This window comes from Chiloscyllium punctatum, chromosome 43, assembly GCF_047496795.1.
Source record: "Chiloscyllium punctatum isolate Juve2018m chromosome 43, sChiPun1.3, whole genome shotgun sequence".
Taxonomy (NCBI): domain Eukaryota; kingdom Metazoa; phylum Chordata; class Chondrichthyes; order Orectolobiformes; family Hemiscylliidae; genus Chiloscyllium; species Chiloscyllium punctatum.
This window is the reverse complement of record NC_092781.1, coordinates 2,899,354-2,925,988: the sequence shown is the minus strand read 5'-3', so window position 1 is coordinate 2,925,988 and position 26,635 is coordinate 2,899,354.

The following is a 26,635-nucleotide window of genomic DNA, read 5'->3' as shown; positions in this document are numbered from 1 at the left end:
CACTCGGGAACAGATGACACTGGATTTAATGATGCAGGCTAGACAAGGGAGCTTAATGTGAAGGAAAAATTCAGAAGCATTGATCAGAACATGGTTGAATTTATTCTGAAATTTGAGAGAGAAGATAGAATCAGAGATAACAGTATTTCAGCTGAATAAAGGCAACTGGAGAGGCATAAGGGAGAAGCTGGGTAGAATTGACCTGGACAGGCGTCGAGCCGGAAAGACAGGGTAACAGCAATGGCTGGAGATTCCATGATAATTTAAAAGACACTGCAGTGATGCGTGCTGAGTAATAGAGGTATGGTACAGGGAGGATGAGGCAACCAGGGCTGACAAGGGAAGTCAGGGATTGCATATAAGCAAAAGAGCAAGCAGAGTGAAGGGCAGTGGGGAACTGGAGAATTGAGGCCAACAGAAGGCAAGAAAAAATAAATAAGGAGGGAGAACATTAAGTATGGGGCTAAGCTAACCAGCAATATAAAGGAAACTGTAAGAGATTCTTTAGATATATAAAATGCAAAAGAGACATAAATGTGAATATGGACCACTGGGAAATGATGCTGGAAAGACAGTAGTGGGAAGCAAAGAAATGGCTGAGGAATTTTGCATCAGTCTTCACGGTGGAATACACGAGTAATTTCCCAAGAATTGAAGAGAGTGAGAGGGCAGTCCTAAATACAGTGGCCTTCACCAAGAAGAACATGTTAGAAAACGGAATGGCCTGAATGTGGATAACTCACCTGGACCAGATGGATTACACCCCAGCCTTGTAAGGGAGATCGCTGAAGAGTTAGTGCAAGCGAAAGTGGTAATCTTTCAGTAATGACTAAAATCAGGAAAGGGCCAAGTGGCTGTATAATTGCTAACATGACACCGGGTTTAATAAGGGAGTTAGGCAGAAGATGGAAAACTGCAGACTGATTTGCAGACTTGGTTGTGGGTAACATCATGGAATTCATCGTGAAGAATGGGATTTTTGAATTCTTGGAGGTCTTTGGTAAAATAGGACAGAGTCAGCATGGTTTCATCAAGGGGAGGTCATGCCTGACAAACCTGCTAGAATACATTGAGGGAGTAATGTGCAGATTTGATGAAGGAGAACCAATAGATGTTATCCATCTGCACCTCAAGAATCCTTTGACAAGGTGTCATGCATGAGGCTATTGAGAAAGATATGCGTCCATGGTGTTCGAGGCAAGGTGGAAGTTGAAGTTTGGCTGTCTGACAGAAAGCAGAGAGTGTGGATTAAAGTGTCCTTCTCAGGATGGCAGCCAGTGACAAGTGGTGTTCCACAAGACTCAGTTTTGGGACCACAAGTTTTCACTTTGTGCATTCATTATCTATATGACGGAACTGAGGGCATTTGGGTTAAGCTTTCAAACTGTGCAAAGATAGATATAGGGACAGGTAGCATTGAAGAGGTGGTTTGGCTGCAGGAGGGTGCTCTGGCGCATCTCCTCAATTGCCCAAAACTCCGGCCTTGAGCTTCACCCTTCCAACTACAACAAGTTAGAACCTCTCTGGTGCATGCCTTCCATCCCACCAACCTCAGGATACAACGCATCATCCTCCCCCATTTCTGCCACCAACAGTCAGACCTCACCAACAGAGATATACTTCCTTCCCTACCCCTATCATCATACTGCTGAGACCATTCCCTCACAGCTCCCTCATCAGGTCCACGCAACTCCAACAAGCCACCTTCCACTCCCGGCACTTTCCCTTGCCACGACAACAGGTATGAAACCTGTGCCAACACCTCCCTCCTCACCTCCACCCAAGGCCCCAAAGGATCCTTCCACATCAGTCAGATAACATCCTGTGCATCCAAATACCTCTTCTAGTGTGTCCATTGCTCCTGGTCTCCACTACATTGGCGAGAGAAGACGTCAACTTGCAGAACAGTTCAGGGAACACTCTCAGACACACACACCCAACAACCCCCCTGACCTGTGGCTGAATACTTCAACTCCCCCTCCGACTCCGCCAAGGCTTTGCAGATTTGTGGCCTCATCCACTGTCAAATTCTAGCCACCTGACGTCTGAAGGAAGAACGCATCATCTTCTGCCTTGGGACCCTTCCAACACACGGTATCAAGGACAATCTTACCAGTTTCCTCATCTCCCCCCCACCTTATCCCAGATCAAACCCTCCAACTCAGAACCGCCCTCTTGAACTGTCCTACCTGTCCATCTTCCTTCCCATCGAGCCATTCCACCTTCCACTCTGAACTATCACTATCACCACCCACCTTCATCTAGCTATCACCTTCCAAGCGAACTTCCTCCCAGCACCAGCCCCTCCCATTTATCTCTCTGGCACCTTCCGCCCACCCCACATTCCTGATGAAGGCTTTATGCCTGAAACGTCAAATCTCCTGCTCCTCGGATGCTTCCTGCCAGGCTGTACTTTTCTATGACCACACTTTTTGACTCTGATCTCCAGCATCTGCGGTCCTCACTTTCACCTGCTGAAGGATTTTCACAGGTTCGGAGAGTGAACAAAGAAGTGGCAGAGGTAGTACAATGTGGAAAAGTGTGGAAAAGCATTTTACCAGGATGAATAGAGGCGTAGACTATTTTATAAATAGCAAGCAAATTCAGAAATCTGAAGTGCAAAAAGACTAGGGCGTTCTAGTCCAGGAGTCTTGAAAGGTAAACTTGCAGTTTGTCAGTAGTTAGGCAGGCAAATACAATGATGGCATTTATTTCAAGAAGGCTTCAATATAAAACCAGTGATGTACTTCTAAGGCTCTACAAGGCTTTGGTCAGGCTACATTTGGATTATTGTGCGCAGCTTTGGGTCCCATATCTCAGGAAGGATGTACTGGTCCTGGAGCGTTTTCAGACGAGATTCACAAGAATGGTGCCAGGAATGAAAAGCTTAACATATGAAGAATATTTGAGAGCTCTGGGTCTGTATTTGATAGAGTTCAGAAAGATGTTAGGAGGTCTAATTGAAACTTACAGAATACTGCATGCCGTGGGACAGAGTGGATTTTGGGAAGAGATATCCAATGGTAGGAGAGACGAGTACCCAAAGGGACAGAGTAAAGAGAAGATCTTTTCAAACAGAGATAAAGAGAAACATCTCCAGCCAGACAATGGAATTCACTGCCACAGAGGCTACCGAGGGCTGTCGAGTCCAGATCATTGAGTACATTTAGGAGTGAGACAGATAGGTTCTTGACGGTAAAGCGGATCAAGGATTACAGGTAGAAAGCGGGAGAATGAGGTTGAGAAGCTAAACAGCCATCATTGTATGGTGAAGCAGGCTCAAGGGGCCTAATGTCCAAATGTCTGCTCCAATATCTTCTGGTTGTATGGTTAATATTGGCTCTCCTCATTCCTCACTGGAGCTGTATCCTGAAATTTGATCTTCAAATGATTTACAAAGAGTAACGTTTCACTAGTGATGAGTGGGAAATATCATGTTTCCTCACTCCAGTCTCAGCAGCCATGTCCCCAATATCATTATCACACTTCAATTGAAATCCAATGGAAAATAATCACAGTTGATTGACATCGATAACATTAACAGCATGACCCTCACCTGCCCTCTCTGATTCTCGAATACTCATCTGAATTGTGTGTTACGTCATATTCTCTGTTGAAATATTCATGTCAGTTGTCCTTTCTCACTCATGTTATCGTAGGCACATTTTCCTGTCAGATTCTGGACTAGAAAAGTTCTCTCCATATTTTACTGACATTATAATCACTGATCAGTAGTTGCAGATTTGTATGTTTCCATTTATAAACGTAGAAACTTGTTTATGTTCTGACAATCCTTTGTCATTATTACCATATCCAAGGCAGATTGAATGATTGCACGCAATCAATCTACCATCTCCAATATTCCGTCCCTCAGTCACTCCCACATATCTCATGCCAAATGTATAAATTTTATATATTCTTTAGAATTTTAATAAAATCAATGTTAAATTGAAAGGGGTTAACTGGAGCTATTTGTTCAGTGACTGTGATTAATGTCAATCTCCGTGGATCCTAATTATCCCAGTGGAGAGTTTCCATCGTTGAATGATAAGTGGGCTCTTTTCAGTGTGTTATCCGATAGTATGAGTAGGAGCATCACTGACAGCACTAACAGGGATCATCAGCTCGAGAGAGAGGGGGAGTAGAAATCAGAATCTGAGAACATTAGACTGGAACGTTAGAATAATGGTTCAGAATGTGAGGACCTTGGATTGAAATGTTCTAATAGTGGATCAGAATCTAAGATTAGTAAACTGGAATGGTACAACAATGGATCAGAATCTGAGATCATTAGACTGGAATGGTTCAACAATCTATCAGAATCTGAGAATATTAGACTGGAATAATACAATAACAGACAGGAGTTTATCCTTGGGTCTTTACTACCTTTCTCAGCCTTGGATATCATTAGCATCACGGATGCAGGATATCCTTTGGATTATTCAAGGTGGTTACTATCCCATCCTCGCTATAGTTGGTGTACCTGGTAAGTCATAACATTTGTCTACTAAACAGGGTTGAACTGAATTTCTGCTCATGATATATGAAATTTGAAAATTGCAAGACAATGTCTTCAGTTACAAACAAAACCTCCTTTCCTTATATTAATCAGTGTCAAACTACTATTTCTAAATTACTCACTGATATGCAAGAAGGAACCAGACTGTTCTCAAACTCCATAACCCATTTTGTCCTTCACAAATTTACATCTCCATCTCCTCCCCACGCACGAATCCTGTCCAATATCACCGTCATGATACTCCAGTCCCGTCTCAGTCTCATTGCAACTTCTGAATAAATCAGAATTTGTGCCTTTGTTTAACAGTTTCAAGTTCCTTCTAACCATATGTCCATCACTAAAAAATTGCTCTGAGGATGTTTAACTTGTTCTCTGTACATACGGGACGACAGTTTATGGTGTTCAAGACTCATACTCTAGAGCCACAGAATCATAGTCTGTTGAAATCTCATGAGGGAAATTAAAAGCAACAATTTTCATTTGCTATAAAAGCCCATCTGCTTGCCCCAAGTCCTTAAGCGAAGTCAATGTGTCATTCTTCTCTAGTCAGGTTTCAGTGTGACTTCTGTGAGGAACATGTGGGTGTTCTGCACCTTTAACAGAATTAAAAGCCAGCAATAACTACCTGACAGCACCAAGTCTTCGAAAAATAGATTTAATGTAACATTTGGTCGATTAGTTTATTTTCTCAAGACAAAAACAAATTCAGCCAAACTGTTTAAGTTATAACCCAAAGTGCCCACCACCAATCAAGTGTGAATTTAGTATGTTGATAATCTTAAAAGCCAATGACACAGTCCAATGGTTTGGGGGTACAAGACCGCGGGGAATTGACAGTTGAGAGGAGATCTGCCATGTTACCAGCATGCAAAGACTGCCTGAAAAATAGTTTTCCTCTCGGTAACTTTATTGATTAGTAACTTGGAAAAGCAGAATCTCAAAGAAGAAAAGAAGACAGGAATATGGAGAAGAACCGACAGCTTCTCGGTTTTGAGATAAGAAATTTTGTTTTGTAAATCTTAATTAGGAGTCTAATCGAACTAATATAGTGGGGGGGGGGGGGGAGATAAAATATAGCTTAGAGGAAGAAGCTGTAAATATTCATTCATCTATTATTCCCTGTTATGCTTTAAGAAATAAAGTTGTTAATTTTTACTTCAAATAGTTATGGACTCTAGAATTATCATGGATTACTGCAGTGGATGAATCATTTCCCTGTTGTTGGTTTTACATTAAGCAGGAGAATGTATCCTGTGTTGTAACACTACAATCCCACAGGAATGTGCTTTTCTCTTTACTGTCCTGTGGAACAGCTGAACCAAACATTCAGTTCAAGATCGGCATAGCATGCTGCCGTGACTAGGTCTGCATACATCCTGTGAGAGAAGAACAGAAGTAAAGATAGCTCCCTTCCTCTGCCTGTTTCCCGTATTCCTATAGCTCATTTCTATTCAGGTAGGTGATCATCCCCTATTTTAGGTGTATTCAATCTCATTGAAATTCTCCCCGAGAGTGATGCACATCTCCATATGCAGCTCTGGTGTTGGCTTTATTGATGCTGACGTACAGATGTAAGGAACTTATACATTCCATGTCAGTCGTAATGCATAGAGAAAGAATGGCTTTTTGTGGCACAGGAAAGAAACTGCGATGTCTATGTGAGAGAAAAGGATTATTGCGATCATCCCTGAGAGTGTTGTTGAGACAGTATTTGGGGTACAGTGGATAGACTTTCTCTCAAGTTTCACCAGACTAATCCCTGGGATGATGGCACCATGAGCAGAGAGTGAAGCTCAGTGAGACAATAAGAGATGATTGTATTGAACCTGAAGGGGGATGGACAGTCACTCATGATGTTCTAAACAGGCACTGATACGGTGATAAATTCCATGGGTTTTATTAACTCAGGTTAAGTGATTCTGAATAGGTTAAGAGCCTCCGAGGACATTCCCCTCATCCCACCCCCACTCCATATGTTGATTGAGAGAGACAGAGGGTCAGTATTTGAATTAATTCTCCCCACATTAATACAGTGCATTTAGGGTGTGATCCTGCATTAAACGTCATGTTATCCACAATCCCGACAACAGCCACAATACCTTCATTCTAAAACAGTTAACTATTCCCACCAGCTTCTGACATCCATGGAGGACATGGGTCTGTCTTCTCAGAGATGGAAGATGCCTCTCTGAGATTTCAGACAAAGCATCTGGCTACCTTCCTCACTGGCAGCAAACCATATTAAAGTTTCAAGTGTCCCACAGGTAATGGAGCCATGAAGAACATCGTGGATCCGTCTCAGAGTGCATTCTCTGCTCCAATGATTTGTCAGGATGGAGCATCAATGGCACCCTCCTGTTCCTGTATAAGTGTCTCGAGGGGCTGAATGGCCTCCTCCATGTCCCACGGAACAGGTTCATGGGTCGGACTTGTCCCTGCCTGTTCCTGTTTAACAGCTTGATGTGGTAATCAGACCCCTTCTCTTCCTGTGGAACAGGCAGGAGGATTGATTCGGCTATTCCTCTCTTTGTTCAGTAGTTTCGATGGGCTGAATGGCTTCCACATATCTGTTTCTAATGTGCCTGAGATGCTGAATGAGCTCTTCATTTAACTGTGGAAATGTAGAGAGTCTGGCCTTGCTGTTACATGAATGTTACTGACACTTTAACAGCACAAACCTGAATGCTGTCCATGTCTTACTGCACATGGACACAGACTGTTTCAGGAGCTGATGTGTGGCACATTGTTCTGAACATTGGGTGGTCTTCAGTGACCATCCCCATTTCTGATCTTATGAAGGTGTTTGTTTTGAGGGAGCTACCCTGAGGATCTCCTGCAGAGATGTCCCAGGACTGAAAGGATTGTCGGTCACCGACCATAAACATCTTTCTTTGTGCTCTGAAAGACCCCAAACCAGTGGGGTGGGTATACCTAATTCCCATTAATCTCAAATAAGTAGGTGGTCCTGATGTCATCCACAGTAAAATGCTACCTTGTCATCAAGGCCATTCACTCTTTCCTGAGCCCCTGTCTTCACCTCTTGTTCATATCAATAGATGATGGTGTCTGTGTTGGGAGTGTTTTCCTCTCATAGAGGGTAATCAATGCCAGGAATTATCTGGGCTAGATAGTGAGGGGAGTTACATCACGGAAAGTATTCAAAGAGGTGGTACATGAATTTTTTGGCCTGTCAGAGTGCTAAAGGGTGTGAAGAATTGGACATTAAAGACCAGTTATTGATAACAGTAAGTCAGCCATGATGGTATGCAATAGGTTGATCATCCGAGTCACCTAATCTTGCTTCTTATGTTCTCATATTCTCTAATTATAAAGCTAATAATTGTAATTTACCTGAACGTTCTGTTATTGAATGTTGCAGTCACAGAGAGTAAAGTATTTTGTGAGTCATCTCAGGGTGAGGTATGGGGGCTGTATTCACAGTGAATCAGGGTCTCCAACATGACCAACAAATGAAGCACAAGTTGCAGAGAGGAGATACTCTGTAAAGAGACCAGAGCTGTCTTTCGAAACCAGCCTAGTTTTCCAAATAACATTTTCCAACCCATACCAAACCGTGTGTGACAGTCTTGAGGATGACATCCTGTGTTCCGGTGGACCAGGTATTTGGAGCAGGCGGCCTCCATCTGCTAATATCAGGAGCTGTGAGGAGCTGAATAGAACATAGGGACATAGGACTGAGCAGCAGGAGTGGGCTATTAGACACTTTGTCACCGCTTCACCACTCACAAATTCCATGGGTGATGTGCATGTGGTCTCAAAAGCATTTTTCTGTCTGTATGCCATTTGTCTGCATTCACTTGTCTGTCAAATGTCACCAAATATAATTTTGAATAAATGCAAGCATCCAGCACCACAAACTTCTGGGGAAGGGAATCTCCACTTGAACAGCCCTTTGAAAATTTCTCATTTGTGTTTCAACCAATGTTAGAAGGTCATTATGTCGTATTCCAGTCCCACTCCTCAACTGATTACACCAATCTTAAATGGAACCATTTTTGTGATGTGACCAATGATGTAGGTCTCAGAGTAGGTCATTTTCTAGAAAAGTGTGAGACACAGAACGTTGGACTCATAACAAATGGTAAAATGATAGAGTGCCCCAAACGTTATTCTGCCTTTGAAGTTATTCTGCTCACACAAGTTACTGGTAGTGGGGTTTCACTCTGGAACAGTTGAATTTGGCTGAATTCCCTTTGTTTCAGGCAGTGGAGAGATTCTAGTGAATTCTCACCAGAAATCCTTCACAAGTGGTAAAGATAACACAGGGATTTTATGGTCTCACACTTTGCTATCGGATGGAACAACGTAAGTGAGAGAGATCAATAGGCTGCTGCTTCTCAGGCGGGGGACATTTTTCTCCCTCTCTGTGTTGAAACATACGATAATGTCAACAGAACACCAAACTGGACCAGATGTGCTCTTCTGGAACATTCTCTGGAAAACCCGATTATAGATTATATGCAAGTGCATTCGTTTCAATCGCAAAAAAGTCCCCACTTTATAATTTGAAGACATGCTTACAGGTGTCTGTGTAATTTGTCAATATTGGTAGGTGTCTTCATAGTATGTGTGTTAATATAAATGCATCTTTTTCTTAAAATTTATTCTCTAGCTTTAGTCTTCCTGACAAGAGATAATGTGCATCCAGTTGATACACTCTTCAGAAAGTCATGGATGGTTGAATTCTATTTCTCAGCTAAGATCAAAACTGATAATCCCCGATAACAAAAGGCCGGCATTCCAGGAATGAGTAAAGGGAAACCTCTTTGAAAATCTTCGAAAAGAACTAAATCCTTTCATTTTAGTTTCGGGGATCAAAACAGCACACAGTGCATCAAATGTGGTCACAGCAATGCCCTCGTACCGATGCAGTTAAACATTCCTGCGATTAACCCTGATACCTTTTGCCAAAAACAGCATCATTCCACTTACCTTCCAAATCACTTGCTGCATCTGCAGACTGACTTCATATGATTCATGTCCCAGGAACATGGAAACCGCCTGAATCACAGAGTTCTGCAAGCTCTCTGCATTTACATTGTTTACCATTGTTTTATTCTTCACGCCAAAATAGACAACCTACCTTATGTTATTTCTGCTGAAGGTTTGCTCACTAACCTTCCCTGTCTGTTACACATTGCAGACTCACTACCTTCATTTGATGACACATTAAATAACCATCTTGGATTACGAGCTAATTGAGCTCCAAACAATTCCCTCCCCTTCTTTCAGATCTTGGATACAAATTGTTGATCATTGATGACCCCACAGTGATCTCTGAGGCACTCCATCAGTTACAGCTTTGCAGCCTGAAAATAAACATTTGTCTCTACTCTCGGTTTCCTGTTAGCGACTGATCTTTGCTGGACAGGAGAGTGATTGTTCCCTGCTCCTGGGTAGCCGTTCAGGCGGGTTGAATGGCCTCCTGCTGGGCTGTATAATGTACTCAACGAGCTGAATTACTTCATTCTATGTTGCTGTGCAATTCATTAGAGTGACAGAATTGTCTCCTCCTGTGTCATTGTATCGATTTTGTCTGATTGAATGGTGTGGTCCCCTACCATGTAATATCCTTGAGGGTGGATTGAGGGAACAACACACGGGGTAGGGGCAACAGTTAGTCATTTGGCTGCACCATTCAGAATTCTCATGGCTGATCCGATTGTGTTTAACCATCTGTCTCCTGTCTGTTCCCAATAAACATTGACTGTCCTGCCCAACAAAGATCAGTCAAGCTCAGACTTATACACTTAATGGCAAGGTCCTAGGGAGTGTAGCTGAACAAAGAAACCTTGGAGTGTAGGTTCATAGCTCTTTGAAAGTGGAGTCGCAGGTAGATAGGATAGTGAAGAAGGCGTTTTGCATTCTTTCCTTTATTGGTCAGAGTATTGAGTACAGGGGTTGGGAGGTCATGTTGCTGCTGTACAGGACATTGGTGAGGCCATTGTTGGAATATTGCGTGCAATTCTGGTCTTGCTCCTATCGGAAAGATGTTGTGAAGCTTGAACGACTTCAGAAAAGATTTACAAAGATTTTACCAGGGTTAAAGGATTTGAGCTACAGGGAGAGGCTGAACAGGCTGGGGCTGTTTTACCTGGAGCATCAGAGGCTGAGGGGTGATTTTATAGAGGTTTACAAAATTATGAGGGGCATGGATAGTGTAAATAGGCAAAGTCTTTTCCCTGGTGTTGAGGAATCCAGAACTAGAGGCAATAGGTTTAGGATGAGAGGGGAAAGATACAAAAGAGAACTAAGGGGCAACGTTTTTCAACCAGAGGGTGTACTTGTATGGAATGAGCTGCCAGAGGAAGTGGTGGAGACTGGTACAATTGCAACATTTGAGAGGAATTTGGGATTGGTATACGAATTGGAAGGGTTTGGAGTATATGGGCCAGTTGCCAGCAGGGGGGACTAGATTGGGTTGAGATATCTGGTCGGCATGAACGGGTTGGACTGAAAGGTCTGTTTCCATGCTGTACATTTCTATGACTCTATAAACGAGTCTTCACTGCTTCCTGAAGATGAGGACACCACAGGTAACTCAACACTAAAGTGAAAGGTACGTCCTTATTTCTTTGTGGGACCTGTTATTTTAAAGCTATGTTAACTGAACATCAAATCACCACCTCTTTGCAGATATAAGGACAGAATAATTAGGAATAAACATAAACTATTCCGGACTCCAAACCTGTCCCAAATTCCCTTTCAACCTTTCCAATCGAATATGTATCAAACCCAGCCTCTGCTGTTGTCTCAGGAAGAGAATACGTGTTAGCATAGCACCACATGAAAAAAGGAGCAGAATGAGGCCATTCGGCCCATCTCGTCTGATATGCCATTCAATAATTTCTTATATGTTCCTCAACCTCATTCTCCTGCCTTACCCCAATAATCCTTGATCCCATTATAAAACAAAAAACTTATCAGTTTATATCTGTGTCTATGTGTGCGTATGTTTGTCCATCTGCTTGTCATCTGTGTATTTGAGCATCTATGTTTGTCTTTCTGTGGATCAGCCTGTGTTTCTATCTATGTTTGTGTCTATTTTTGTATGACTCTATATGTCTGCGTGTGTTTCGACGTGTGTATGCCTATTCCCTTGTATATTTTGTGTTTGTTCGTATATTGTGGTGATACCAATAATTCTGTGTATTTCTGTGTCTACATCTCTGTGCAGTGAGCTAACTGTATTTGGTGGGGTGGGGGGAGAGTTAAATGACTGTCGTTCGAAATGCCAGTATGTTTACAGTGAGAATTGTCTTTCACTGAGCACTGCTCCTTAATCGGTCAGTGGGACATGAATGTCCCACAAATGTCATGCGAGGCACCCCAGTCCGCTTCATCTTGTACTAGGTTCTGCCCCACATGGTGGGTGTAGGGGGGGGTGGTGAGGGAATGGATATTGGGCCCTCCAGCACCCAGCTTGGCCGTTTCTGTCCTATTTCAGGGTGTTTCTCTTGGAATAGAAGAAAGGGATGGAAGGAGTGAGGACAGGAGTGGATGGCCTTGCTGTTAGTGCTGATGGAGGTTGATCTAGGAGGAATTGTGAGGTGTCCGGAATGAGGCAGTCGACAGTTTTGAATCCATATAGTATTATTAATGTGTGGGCGTATTGCGGAGGTGATAGAGAAATTCTGGGAAGGACTTTGCTGAATTCAATCGTGAGAGTGGTAGTGCCTGAGCCTTATTTGGAGATAGACATGAGGATTTTCTGGGGGTAGGTGCTATAACAGATATACAGACAGGGTGAGGGAGCAGAGAGAATTCGGTGACCATTATCCTGACAGAGCGGGGAGGATATTGATGCTTGTCCTGTATGATGGAGATATCTTCAGATCATCTCAGCGTCGAGGTGAGCCTTCCCGAATGTCCTGTCCAAGTCTATTACTAATAATGACACAGACCTGTCCCTCAGATTCCACAGAATCAGTTTATGTGGAACTTACAAATAGCAAGGCGCAACAAATATTGGTGTGTTATATCTCGGTTGCAGAAAACCTGAGCATCATATGCTCTAGGAATTAGATATGCAGGTATCATATGGTTTTATTAGATGTTCTCAAGTTCCATCTAAACTGTATGAACTAAGTGACTGCTTATGCTGTGCAAAATAAACTCTGCACATGTATGTGAGGTGGGTTGAAGAGTATGTTGTGAAGCAAACTATAGAGCAGTTTATTTTGGGTTTGTTGTGTGATCAGAAGGAAGAATTAATAACCTTGCTCTGAATCAGCTTTGAAGGAATAGAGACGTTAATAAGATACATTTTACACGGTGTCTCCATGAATATAGAATGCCTGAACGTTCTGGTTAAACATCATGGTCGCCCGGAGGCTAAAGGGTCAAGTTCGCTCCAGTGAATTGGGAAAGTACAATATAACATACAGTGGGAGGCAAGCAATGTTTGTTGGAGTCATAGAGTCAGGCAACACAGAGACAGGCCCTTTGGCCCAAACACGTCCATTCCGACCAAACTGTCCATCCACGCTAACCCCATTTCCCTGCTGTTGTCCTGTAACTTTCTAATCCTTTCCTGTCCATGTATTTGTACAAATGCCTTTTAAATGTTGCGAATGTTCCCTCGTCAACCTCTTCCACCGGCACATCATTCCATTTGCGTATCACCCCTGTGTGAAAAGCAGTTGGTCCTCAGGTTCCCTTTTATTGTTTCCCCTCTGACCTTAACCTGATGCCCCCTTGTCCGTGATTGCGTAACCCTGGAAAAAAAATGAGTGCATTCACTCTGTCCGTCATTCCCATGATCTTATACACTTCTCTCAGATTCCCCCTTAGCCTCATACATCTAAAATAAAAAGTCCTAGCTTGTCCAACCTCTCCCAATAACTCAGACCATTGAGTCCTTTGCAACATTCTTGTGATTTCTTCGGTACTCTTTCCAGTTTAATACCATCCTTCCCACAGCAAAGTGAACACAGCTGAATATAACGCTCCCAATATGGCCTCACCAGCATCCTGTATAATTGCAACGTAACTCACTAATTTCGATACTCAGTGATCTACACTGATGAAAGCCAGTGTTCCAAAAGCTTTCTTCACTGCCATATTTACCTCTGAATCAAATTTCAGAGAACCATGCACCTGAATTCCAAGGTCCCTCTGTTCAACTACACTCCTTAGGAACCAACCATTAACCATGAAACTCCAACCTTGAATTGAGTTTCTAAAATGGAAGAATTTACACTGATCTATATTAAAATCCATTTGCCATTTCTTAGCCACTTCTCCAGTTGATCAAGGTACTGCTGTAATTTCTGAAATTTCTGATAACTTTCCTCACTCACCATGATGCTGCCTATTTTAGTGCTGTCTTCAAACTTACAAATCATGTCTGTTCATTCTCATCTAAACCATAGATATATGTAATATGTAGTGGACCCAGCACTAACCCGTCCATTAATCACAGGCCTCCAGGCTGACAAGCATCCTTCCACTATTACCCTCTGCTTCCCACCAACAAGGCAATTTTGTATCTAATTTGGCAGCTCCTCCCCAATTTCATGCGATCTAACCTTCAAAAGCAGTGTACCATTTGGAACCTTATTGAAGGCTTTACTGGAATCCATAAAGACTACATATACCATCCTGCTCTCCTCAACGTTGCTAGTCACTTAATCAAAGAATTCGAACAAATTTCTGAGCCATGATCTCCCATGCACAAAGCCGTGCTGAGTTTGATGATGGGCTTTTGCCTGAAACATTGATTTTCCTGTTCCTCGGATGCTGCTTGACCTGCTGTGCTTTTCTAGCACCACTCTAATCTTGCTCCTAATCACACCCTGTCTTTCCAAATGCATGTATATCTTATCGCTCAGAACCTGTTCAAGTAAATTACCTACAACAGATTTTACGTTTACTGGTCTATAATTCCCACGTTTTTCATTGTAGCCCTTCTTGAGTAAGGACACAGCATTCGCTGTCCTCCAGTCCTTCGTGACTTCGCCCGTTGGCCAGCGATGGTGCAAAAATATCAGCCAGGGCTCTGGAAATTCCTTCTGTGTCCTCCTGCAGTGTTCCTGAATATATCTGATCAGGACCAGGAAATTTATAGAAATATTGCAAAGTCTTTTTATTTCAGGTGCAAGCATCAAAGAAAGGGAAAGTGAAATAATGATGTTTAACATAACAAATTCGAAAATGTCATAACCATAGGAAATTGCTTCAGAAGAATTTCAGTCATTGTTGAAACCTGAGAATTCTCAGAAATTTACGATCCAGAAACAAGGGCCATGAAACTGATAAGGAAATCAAAAATAGAACATGAATGCTAACAAACAGGAACAAAAACACTGCATAAATCTACAATGTGTATTTCAAAGGAAACAAAGTAAAAGCAAGGTCAAATATGGAAATTGGTAATTGGGAGAGGAGAGTTTATTGTGAAGAACAGGGAAATGGCCAAGAAAATAATCAATTGCTTTGTATCTGTCTTCAAGGAGGAAGATCCATAAAATCAGCCAGTAATACCAAGTGATCATGTAGCACTTGTGCAACTGAAGACAAAAAGTCAATTTATATCAGTAACAAGGTAGTATTTGAAAGTGTAACTGGATTGAGCATTGCTCAGCCTGACAAACCGGACGTACTTCTTATTAAAATGTCAGACATAAATCAGCAACAGAAGTATTAATTGCACTGTCGATGACTGTGTTTTATTTTCCTGTGTATTCTGCAGAGGCCGGAAGCCATTCCGGATAAATGGAAGTTAGCAAACGTGGTCCAAGCACTATAGATTAATGGAAGGGATCCATTCATCTATAAAGGGAAGATGACATAGTTTGGAGAACTGCCGACTAATTAACTTGACATCTGCAGGGAAACTGTTGGAATCTATTATGCAGCACGTGATATTGGATATTTAGAAATTAATAGGATCAATGGAGAGAATCCACATGCATTTCTGGCAGATGTCTAACTCGATGTGCTGTTAGTTGTTAGACCCCATCTACCACCCCTTATGAAAAGGAACAGAAAGTGACTTCGCCACAGGAAATGACATCAACAACTCAAATAAACCATTAAAAAGAAAGCAGGAATGTGTCGCATCGCTTCGCCAGAGGTCCACTGAAGATGTTACCTAGTTAGGTAAGGAAACGTCGGGAAATGAACCTGCCAGCTCAGCGAGCAAACCTGCATCCATTGTGAACAGGGTTGGTGACCCAATCTGAGAAAGAATATACTGACCACAATAAAAGTGCAATGGACGTTCTCCAGATTAATCTCACAGATGGCGAGATTGTCTGATGAGGAAACTCGGCCTATGTTCTCTAGTCTTTCAAAGAATGACAGGTGGATCACAGTGAAATTTACAAAATTCACAAAACATATGACAAATTGGAAATGAACAGGACACTTCCCTGGCTGCCCAATCCAAATTCAAGGCAAATAATGGCAAGATAAGGGATTGGCCACTTAAGACCGTAATTTTCAGGAAATTCATCACTTGGTGAGAACTGCCTAAAACAGGGTCATAGAAACCACCTGCTGGTAGGGTAAGATTAAGGAAAATCTCCAGATATTCTGCAAGTGTGTCAAGCAGAAATGAATAACAAGGGAACAGGTAAGAGTCATCAATGTTTTGCCAGGTTGCATCCAAATCAACTTAATGTTAGGAGACAGAGGGTAGTGGTTGAAGGTTGTTAGTGTGACTCGAGACCGATGTCCAATGGTGTATCACAGGGATCAGTGCTGTGATTCAGAGGTGCTGGTGTTGGACTGGGGTGAACAAATCTAAAAATCACATAACAACAAATTATAGTCCAGCAGGTTTATTCAGAGGCACGAGCTTTCAACGCTCACAACCACCTAATGAAGAAGCAGCGCTTCGAAGTTAGTGCCTCCGAATAAACCGGTTGGACTGTATCCTGGCGTTGTGTGATCGTTAACCTTATTATTTGCGGTATTCATAAATGATGCAGCTGTGAATATAGACGGGGGTGCTGGGAGTGTGACAACTAAGTTTGTGTTTGATACAAAGATTGGCCGGGTGGTTGGCAGTGCGGAGGAAGGTCTTATGTTACAGTAAGATACAGATGGAATGGTCAGATGTGCAGAGCAATGGCAGATGTAATGTAACTTGCTAAATATGATGTGATACACTTTGGATGAAGGAACTGGACAGGGAGTACTCAATGAATGGCAGCAGACGAGGAAGCTCAGAAAGTGTTTCTCCACACTTCCCTGAATGTGACTAAATACGTTAATGAACAATTTTGAGAAAGCATAAGGGACCGGAAACATAATCTTTATTCATCAAGGCATAGATTATAAGAGCTATGCGGAACTTTGGTTTGGCCAAGATGGAGAACTGTGTGTAGTTCTGGGAACCACACTACGGGAAGGATGTGATTGTAGTGGAGGGGGCTCAGAGGAGATTCACCAGGATGTTCCCATGGATGGAGCATATCAGCTATGGCGAGAGGCTGGATAAACTCAGGTTGTTTAGTTTGGAGCAGAGAAGGCTGAGGGGGCCGTGATTCAGAAGGAAAGGATTCTAAGGGACATTAACAGGGTGGATAGACTGCAGCTGTTCCTTTTAGTCAAAGGGCCAAGAACAATGCAGCACATTTTAAAGTGAAGGGAATTGAGGTTTGTTTTTCATCCAGAGTGTGTTGGGGTCAGGAAAGCCCTTCCTGAGAGAGAAGTTGTCATGGTAACTTCACAACCATTAGAAAATACACGGCTGTGCACTTGAAATGCCAGAAGATTCACGGCTACGGGACTTGTGTCCGAAAATGGGACTAATTCGACCGTGCTGTATTTTTGATGGTACAAAGTCTGTGCTTCTGTGTTTGTATGGCTGTGGAAGGTCAATCATTGAGTAGTTTAAGATACGAATTGATGGGTCTCTGAAGAGTATATTAACAAGGGTTTTAAGATTGAACTTGTAATATCTTCTGAAAATATGTCAATGGCAAAATTAAGTGGAAAAATGTGCAGCTTTCTGACAGTCTGATACCAGAGAATTGAGGACAGGGAAAAGGCATAACTATGGAGCAAATACTACAGTTATGTCTTCACAGAAGAAAACAAAACAAAAAAGAAAACTTCCCAACAATCCTAGTGAACATTAGTCTGTTGAGAAAAAAGGAATAGAATGAAATTAGCAACCAAACAGTCTTAGAGGAAGTATTGGAACTGAAAGTAATGAGCACAGGTAAAGTCAACCGAGATTGATCAAATGGGAATCATATTTGAGAAAGTGACGTTGAGCATAATTATGGAGAAGCAATCAATGAAATATGATTGCATTTTCAGAAAGATTTTTGATAAAGCCCCAAGCCTATTATGCAAATTCAAATCCTCTGGGACTGGGACTAATATGCTTTTAGAATGGGAGAGCGGGAAGGAAGCAGTGAGTAGGAATAAAACAATGGGTTTATTTGAAAGGAAGGCTTGGAGGATATAGCAAGAATCGGGGTTTGGGCTCCAGCTATTCCCAATACACAACATATATTTTGTTGAGTGGATCAAATTTAATATTTCCAAGTTTGTTGATGGCACTAAACAATATCGGATTGTGAGTGGGTGCGCAGGATGTCAAAAAAACTGCAGGGTGATTCCGACAAGTGGAGTGTCTGGGTAAATACATGGCAGATGGAGAGCAATGGAGGTGGGGGGGGGGGGGGGGGATATGGTCTATGGGGGATATGTGATATTGTGACCTTTGATGGTAAAAGCAGAACGGGAGCCTATCATTTGAAATGGGATTGTTAGAAAAATGTTGATCTATAAAGGAACTGAAGCTGCATTTTTGTTTCCTTATGTGCAACCCTCCGAGATCAGTGTAGGGCAATGAGATCTGAATCGAGAAGTCAATACTGAGAATGGCATTGGCACGCTGACCAGTATACACAGACCCAACACGTGGGGAGGTGCAACATTGAAAAGGATCTGGATATCCCTGTGCACTGGTTAAAGAAAGCAATTTTGCAGGAGCAGAAAACAGATAGGCAGATAAATAGTGTATTCACCTTTATTTCAGGGGGATTTGAATCCAGGAGTAAGGGTGTTTTACTGTAGTTGAGCAGGGCCTTATTGAGGTATCATCTCGCACATTATGCATTATTGTGTGCAGTTTTTGGTCTCCTTACCTAATAAAGGAGAAACCTGACATTGAGGAAGAGCAGTAAAGGATAACCAGACTGATCTCTGGGATGACAGGTTTGTTGTGGGAGCAGAGTTTGGGGTGACTGGGCCTGTATTCCATGGGGTTTAGCAAAATGAGTGGAGATCTCAGCAAAATATATAAAACTCTGTCAGTGCGAGACAGGTTGGAAATAGGGGTGACAATTCCCCTGGCTGGGACATCAGAACAAGGGGCCACAGTATTATGTACAGACAGGCCACTCTGAATTGAGATGAGAATAAATGTTTGCACTCAGAGACTGGTGACCCTGGGGTACTATCTCCCAGAGCAGGCTGTGGAAACCAAGGCACTGAATATAAATATGGATTTCTGGAAACTAAACGGATAGGGAGACAGCAGGGTATGGTATGAAGATAGAGGATCAGCTACCATTACAGGTTGTTCTCCAATAACGTGGTAGCTGTGTTCCTGTGCATCACTGTGTTGCAGAAAATCATGTAATATTAATGATGTGGTTTATGGGGAAAAGAGGATAATGGGCGAACTGCAAAATATCAGTAAAAATCCAAAATTAAAGTTAGTCTAACACACACTAGCACAGTCTAATTATACCTTTAAATCATATTTTGTAATGAAATAGTGCTAATAATGACAATTCAGTCACTGGCTACATCCCTGTACCTTTCACCAAGCTCTTCACCAGAAAGTGCGCAGGACTGACTGACCACGTGATGCCAACATGGAATTGCAGTTCTCCTGAAGATTCTCCCCCGGTTTCAAATAAAGTTCCTTCTAATTGGAGAGAGCAATTCCCCATTTCAAGCTCAGGTTCAAAGCTTGCAGAGCGGATTGCATTCCTGTTTTAGCTGAACACTCACAGGGTGCATTTGGCAGACAGAGGATCCTGAAGCTGGGTTTTGTTGTTCACCTGGTGCCTGGCAAGGAGTCGCGTCACAGTGAACGGGAGTAAACTTTATGGAAAAAAGGTGCGCAATTCACGAATCGCATTGCAGTCAAATCAGTTTAATAAACATTCGTTATCAGAGAACTGCCTACCTGCGGTGCTTTTCCAGCCCCTCACTTTTCAACTTTGATCTCGAGCACCTGTCGTCCTCACTTTCCCTCAGCCTCTAATCGTATTTTCACTCTTTCTGACATATTACTCAACAGCATGATAATTTGTGGGATGGGGACAGAAATTAAGCATTCCCTTGTGTAAAATCAGTTTGGAGTGCCACATCAAGGTTGGGGAAGTAACAGTGAGATTGAGTGACAGGGTGTCAGTTCCAGGAATGCAGTTTGTTCTTGGGAATGAGTTAGCAGGATCAAAGGTGGGAAAGGCGCCCCTTGTGGTGGAGAAGCCAAAGTAAGACCAGGGAACAGGGGAATTAAAAGAAAAATACCCCAGGGATTTTTCCAGACTGTGTAGTAACAAGATCCTACTGTCGTAAGTTACAACAGGAAGGAAAACCGAAAGAAAACGCCAAAGGAGTTGATGCACGGAATATTCAGGCTAAAGCATTTCTAGTGGCTGGAATGAACAAGGACATGGTTACTTTTTGTTGTACATGTCATACATACCAAATGGTAGGAAAGTCACAGGCCATATTAAAACCAGCACCTTTGTTGCCAATTCCTGTATTCGAAGAGCTTTTCACGTAAGTTATGATTAGTGGTGGAGCTCCCCTTTTCAAATTAAAGAGGAAACCAATATCTGCTGATCATAATGGATGTGTCCACCAGATTTCCAGGGATAATTCCATTATGGGGTGTTAAGGCAAAAGGGGAGGTGGAGGAGTTGGTAGCTTTCTTTACTCGCTGTGGGCTATGCAGTGTGATTCAGTCAGACCAAGGGTCTCATTTTACCAATCAGTTATTTAAGTACATCTTGGATAACTTCGGCATACAGCAGTTTAAATCAAGTGCATCCCATCCCGAATCCCAGGAAGTCTTGGAAAGTTGGCATCAGATGCTAAAGGCAATATTAACAGCGTACTGTCAGAATTACCCGAATGATTGGAATAAAGGCGTCTCATTATATTGTTTGCCATGAGAGATGCCCCAAATAAATCTACTCAGTTTACTTCCTTTGAGTTAATATTCGTACATGAAGTGAGAGGTCCTTTGAAATTAATTAAATATAAATTGACAGGACCGAAGTCGGAGATCCACACTTGGATTATGTGTCACACGTGAGGGAGAAATTAGATGGAGTAGGTGAGTTAGCTAAACAGCACCTGAAGAGGACACAGCATGGAATGAAGCAGGTGGCAGATAGAAACTCTGAAACTTTGACGATTTCCCGTGGGGATGAGGTATTAGTATTGCCACCAGTGGTAGGAAATCCCTTCAAAGCCAGGTTTAGTGCCCCCTTTCAAATTAAAAAAGTGTTGAGTCAGTTCAACTATCTGGTAAAGATAGCAGAGATGACAAAAAAAGTTAGAGTTCGTCACGTGAATGAATAATGCTCCAGATACATTTAAGACTCAGGAACAGAGTTGTGGCCAGATGAACAAATTATGCAGCTTATCTGTATGATGTAGTGACCTTTAGCAAGTGATTGAAAGCTCACATGTTACAGTTGGCAGAGCATGTTGAACGATTACAAGAAGCAAACTTGGTAATAAACTTAAAGAAAACAGAATTCGCCAAGGCAGTGGGGAAGTTCTTGGGACATTACATTGGACATGGAAGGTTGACCTCATGGAACACAAAGACGAAGGGCTTTGCGGAATTTCCACAACCATCCTCGAAGAAAGAGGTGCTTCGAATTTTCGAACTGCGTGGATTCTATCGGAAGTTTGTTGCAACCTTCAGCAGCGTATTGGCACCACTGATGGATTTATTAAGAAGAACACAGACTTGTGGTGGACAGAACAATGCCAGGAGGCATTTGAGGATTTTAAAGCAGGATTAATCACCGCACCAGTTTTAGCTGCACCAAATATTCTGAAACCCTTTGAAAATTGTGTTTGATGCTCGGGGTATCGTGGTCGAAGATGTATTGATACAGAAAGAGGATGATGGAATTGAATGACCAATTGGCTACTTGTCGAAAAAATTCAATATCCACCAGAAAAAAAATGCAACATCTCCATTATTGAAAAAGAATGATTAAGTTTAGCACTGGACTGACAATATTTTTATGTTTGTATGACAAAGGAATTGTCAGAGATCGTTGTGGAGAACGACATACCTCTCGCATTTTTTGGAATATTTAAAGACCAGAATATGAGACTATTTCATTTGAGTCTAATCTTACCGACTTTAACATTACAAAATGTACATGTTGTGGGTCCTAAAATATGATAGCAGATGCGTTAACCCCGATTTTATGGAATACGTTTAGATAAAATTTGACTTATTGCAGTGTTATATATATGTGTGCAGAATTAATATGTATGGTATAGCTGAGATTAATAATTTTGTAATTCATAATAATGGGATTAAGAATTAGAGGAAAAGAAATGAAGCCATCTTTTCATTCTGCCAATTCATGTTTTTTTTTGATGTGGGGAGATGTTATGAAGCCGAAAGCATGTCCGGTCATTTTAAGACAGAACGGGTTTTGCTGAATAGGAAGTACAGCCAGAGATGCAAGCTAAAGTTCAAAATGTTCCACATGTAACACTGAGCTGGGAAATGGAAGCCTGAGTTTTGGTTGCTGTTTTGACAACAATTCAAAGACAACCAAAGAGTTTAAATAACGCTCAGGATACGAGAAGCCAACAGAATGTGAATATTATTGCTTGGACACCTGGAAAGAAATCGAATTATGAGAATTATTGTATGTGAGGAATATATAAACCCAGCATTTTGAACACTAGAGGGAGAGCCACTGCCATCCTACAGCAGAGTAACTGCTGTAGAGCAGGAGTGCTAACTGGCCATTTCTAACACTCTCTAGCAAAGATACATGTTCATGTCAAACCTACTTGCGTAAAAAAATGACCCAGGAGATCAGCAGCTGAAAGAGTGAACACAGCGGGGAAGATAGAGAATGTGTGGTCTTGAGATTGTGATGTTGCATGGGTTTGGGTTGTGATTGAGTTGTTGGAACAGCATATTTTTACAGAGTCTGAGTCAGATAGTAATTAGCTCAGACAAGAGGGGCTTGTATTTGTGAATAGTTGTTGTTTAGTGTTCACTTTTAAAGTTAAGAAATTAACTTGTTAATTTTTGTTTAAATAGTGGAATGTAGGAGATCTGTGTCACTCATATCTTAACAGTTTAACAAGGTGAGGCGAGCTTTTCTGGATGTTTGGTTTTAATTAACAGAGGGGTTTGACACCACTTTGTAAATGTCCATCCACGCTAACCCCAATTCCCTGCAGTTGGCCCATATCCTTCCAGTCCTTTCCGATCCACATATTTATCCAAATGCTATTGAAATGTTGTTAATGTACCCCCCTCAACCACATCTGCTGGCAGCTCATCCACGTACCAGCCCTCTGTGTAAAGAAGTGGCCCCTCAGGTTCCCTTTTATTCCTTCCCCTTTAACCTTAAACTGATCCCCTCTCGTCCTCGATTTTCTAAACCTTGGAAAAGACTGAGAGTATTCACCCTATCCATATCCCTCATGATCTTATACAGCTCTATAAGGACCCTCCTCAGTCTCTTCCACTCTAAAGAAAAGGACCTACTTGCCCAACCTCGCCCTATAACTCAGACCAATGGGTCCTGGCAATGTCCTTGTAAATTTCTTCTGCACGCTTTCTAATTTCATAACATCCTCCCCATAACAAAGGTGACAAAACTGAACAGAATACTCCAAGTGCAGCCTTACCAAAGTCCTGTGTAACTGAAACATAAATTCCCAAATTCTATACTCAATGTCCTGCCTGATGAAGGCCAGTGTCGCAAATGCCCTTTTCACTGCCCTGTCGACCTGTGACTCCACTCTCAGAGAACCGTGCACCTGAACGCCAAGGTCTCTCTGCCCACTACACCCCATAAGGCTCTCCCATGCACCATGGAACTCCTACCTTGATTTGAGATTCCAAAATGCAAGACCTCACACTTCTATTTTAAATTCCATTTGCCATTTCTCGGCCCACTTGCCCACTTGATTAAGGGTCTGCTGCAATTTGTGATAATCTTCCTCACGAATCACAATCCCACTTATTTTAGTGTCATCTGCGAACTTACTAATCATGCCTTATACATTCTCAACCCAATCATAGATAACAAACAGCTATGTGCCCAGCCTCCAGTCTGACAAGCATCCTTCCACTAAACCCGCTGCATCCTACCATCAAGCCAACTGTGTATCTAATTGGCCAAATCCCCCAACATTCCACGTGATGGAACCTTCCAGAGCAGCCTGCCATGTGAAACCTTATCAAAGGACTTACTGAAATCATTACAGACTACGTTTACCGCTCTTCCCTCGTCAACCTTCTTGGTCACTTCACCAAAGGACTCTAAGAAATTTGGGAAGCATGATCTCCCACTCACAAGTTCATGCTGACTGCTCCGAATCAAACCCTGTGTAAGTAATGGGTGAATTCAATGGTATGCTTTCCTTCATTGTAAGATGATTCGAGTACATAAGTAAAGTCATCTTCCTGCTGTTGTAGAGCTTTGCTGAGAGAGAACTCCGGGCACTCTGTACAGATTTGATCACTTTTGTAAGGAATGATCTCCTTACCACATAAACCAGTGATGGTATCATGAGAATAAAGTGAAGGAGCTGAGTGTTTACTCTGCAGTACTGTGAGAGACGAGGAAATGGTGATGCTGAAACACGAGGAGTGGTAGCGATCACTTATTTTCAAAAAAGACATTGACAGGGAGATAAATTCTATACTTTACCCAGGATTGATTGTTTTGATTTATTGTCACGTGTATCTCAATCCAGGGAAAAACTTTATTTATGAGCAGTGGAGGAAGATCATAGGAAGCATGGCCAGACAGATTATGGGGGGGAAATAGACTTGGACAGAGTAAGGCATACAGGTTACACTGAACAGGACGTGCACTAGACAAGATCAACATGAACAAGATCACCATTATTTGAACTTAGAGCATCCATTCATCAGTCTAACATGACTTTCCTAACAGTTTATATGCCTAATTACCTCTCCCCACGTTATTGTGCAGTCGGCGTGTGAACCCTGTACTGAACGTCAGGTTGCTCACAAGCCCCAACATCAGCCACAATATCTTCTATCTGAAACAGGTAGCCATTCCCACCAGCTTCCGCCCTACATAGAGAACAACAGGCTGTCTTCGTGGAGATGGAAGGTGCCTTCTTGAGACTTTACACAAGACATATGGCTTCCCTGCTCACCACTAGAAAACCACGTTAAAGTCCCACGTGTGTATCATAAGCCACGGAGCCAAGAGGAACACCGTGGAGCAATCTCTCTGTGCAGCCTCTGCTCCAATTGTTCATCATGTTAGAGCATCAATTAGGAGACAGTGAGGACTGCCGATGCTGGAGATCAGAGTAGATAGTGGATTGCTGGAAAAACACAGCAGGACAGGCAGCGTCCGAGAACCAGGAGAATCGACGTTTCGGGCATAAGACATTAATCAGGAATCAGCATAAATTACCTAATTCTGTCCCCGTGTAAGCGCATTGAGGTGGAAATGGCCTCCTTCTGTTCCTGTGTAAGTGGCTCAAGGGACTGACTGGCTACTTCATCGTCCAATTGGACAGGGCCAAGGGCCTGACTGGGTTCCTGTTTGACAGCTCGATGTGCTGACAAGTGTGACAATGCTGCAGCTTTAAGGGGTCATTTTGTCCTGTTTTTTTTTAAGAGAGAGATTGAACGATTGTTACCAAGCTGGCTAGTTAAGACCACTTGAGTAACAGTGTGGGAGGCCATCAAGTCTGAATGGGTGTGGCCAGCTCTCACAGATGAGGATCACTGGGTTTTGGTTTCTCAGTAACATCAGAAACTATTGGGGTCTCCACAAAGTTGGAAGCTTTAGGGAATGTCTCCTAGCTGATACTCTCTCTGAATTTTCTCTTGCTGCTGTTTTTAATTCCTGGATTGGAGAAATGTTTGTGACATTCTGTATCTGAATATTTCTTTTTGCCAAGGGCTGTGTTTATGGGAGTTTCCTATATTGGAACAGTTCATTAGTAATAGCTCCTAGATCTATTATTCTGTTAAGCTGTCCAATGTAATTACATTATTCTAAATTCCTCTTTCTTTGGTTTTGTGTCATCTTTTGTGTTTAAGTAAATGGTGTTTTGCTTACCACCGAGTAGTTTGACCAATCACATTGCGTCTGGAACAGAAACTTTACAATTCCTTTAAAATAAGAAAACATTAGAATCGCGGCTACTGCCTTCAAATATTTTCGGGGGGCTCTGGTGTGGTCCATCACACTAGACTCCTTCCCTTCCTGAGTAATAGGCTGAAGGCACTGAATGGGCTGTCACTGTTCTTCTCCAATAGTGTAAATGGGCTGAATGGCTTCCTCATATTCCTGTGAAACCAGAGTTAGATGGTGAATGAACTCTTGTTTTACTGTGGCAATGTACTGTTACATGAATGTTACTGACACTTTAACAGCACAAGTCTCAATGGAGTCAGGGTCTTGCTGCAATGGACACAGACCAGTTCAGGAGCTGAGGGGGGACAAAATGTTCCAAACATTGTGGAATCTTCAGTGACCATCCCCACTTCTGATCTTATGGTGGGGAGGGTGGGTCGGGGAGACATTGATGAAGCAGCTGAAGATCTTTGAGAAAAGGAAGCTGACCTAACGATCTCCGACAGAGGTGACCCAGAACTGAGATGATGAACATCTTACTTTGTGCCATGTTTGACACCAAACACTGGAGAGTTTACTCTGATTCCCATTAAGTCCAGCTCCTTGGTGTCAACAGAAGTTAACCACTGCCTTGATATCAGGGCCAGTCATTTTTACCTGAACCCTTGAGTCAACCTCTTTTGTTCACATCAATAAGCCATGATATAGGAGCAGCAACTGTTTTCTTCAAACAGGTAGGATTGAATGAGTGGATTTC